The sequence below is a fragment of the Colobus angolensis genome, unplaced genomic scaffold (genome assembly GCF_000951035.1).
Source record: "Colobus angolensis palliatus isolate OR3802 unplaced genomic scaffold, Cang.pa_1.0 Scaffold224, whole genome shotgun sequence".
Taxonomy (NCBI): domain Eukaryota; kingdom Metazoa; phylum Chordata; class Mammalia; order Primates; family Cercopithecidae; genus Colobus; species Colobus angolensis.
In genome coordinates, this window is record NW_012115422.1 from 1962511 (window position 1) to 1963778 (window position 1268).

Here is a 1268-nt window from a genome sequence, read left to right on the forward strand (position 1 = left end):
GGCCAACATTCAAATTCAGGAAATACAGAGAATGCCACAAAGATACTCCTCGAGAAGAGCAACTCCAAGACACATGATTGTCAGATTCACCAAAGTTGAAATGAAGGAAAAAATATTAAGGGCAGCCAGAGAGAAAGGTCAGGTTACCCACAAAGGGAAGCTCATCAGATTAACAGCAGATCTCTTAGCAGAAACTCTACAAGTCAGAAGAGAGTGGGGGCCAATATTCAACATTCTTAAAGAAAATAATTTTCAACACAAAATTTCATATCCAGCCAAACTAAGATTCATAAGTGAAGGAGAAATAAAATCCTTCACAGACAAGCAAATGCTGAGAGATTTTGTCACCACCAGGCCTGCCTTACAAGAGCTCCTGAAGGAAGCCCTAAACATGGAAAGGAACAACCGGTACCAACCACTCCAAAAACATGCCAAATTGCAAAGACCACCAATGCTGGGAAGAAACTGCCTCAACTAACGAGCAAAATAACCAGCTAACATCATAATGACAGGATCAAATTCACACATAACAATATTAACCTTAAATGTAAATGGGCTAAATGCTCCAATTAAAAGACACAGACTGGCAAATTGGATAAAGAATCAAGACCCATCAATATGCTGTATTCAAGAAACCCATCTCATGTGCAGAGACACACATAGGCTCAAAATAATGGGATGGAGGAAGTTCTACCAAGCAAATGGAAAACCAAACAAAAAAGGCCAAGGTTGCAATCCTAGTCTCTGATAAAACAAGCTTTAAACCAACAAAGATCAAACGAGACAAAGAAGGCCATTACATACTGGTAAAGGGATCAATTCAACAAGAAGAGCTAACTATCCTAAATATATATGCACCCAATACAGAAGCACCCAGATTCATAAAGCAAGTCCTTAGAGACCTACAAAGAGACTTAGACTCCCACACAATAATAAGGGGAGACTTTAACACCCCACTGTCAACATTAGACAGATCAATGAGACAGAAAGTTAACAAGGATATCCAGGAATTGAACTCAGCTCTCCACCAAGCAGACCTAATAGACATCTACAGAACTCTGTACCCCGAATCAACAGAAAATACATTCTTCTCAGCAACACATCACACTTATTCCAAAGTGGACCACATAGTTGGAAGTAACGCACTCCTCAGCAAATGTAAAAGAACAGAAATTATAACAAATTGTCTCTCAGACCACAGTGCAATCAAACTAGAACTTAGGACTAAGAAACTCAAGCAAAACCACTCACCTACATGGAAACTGAAC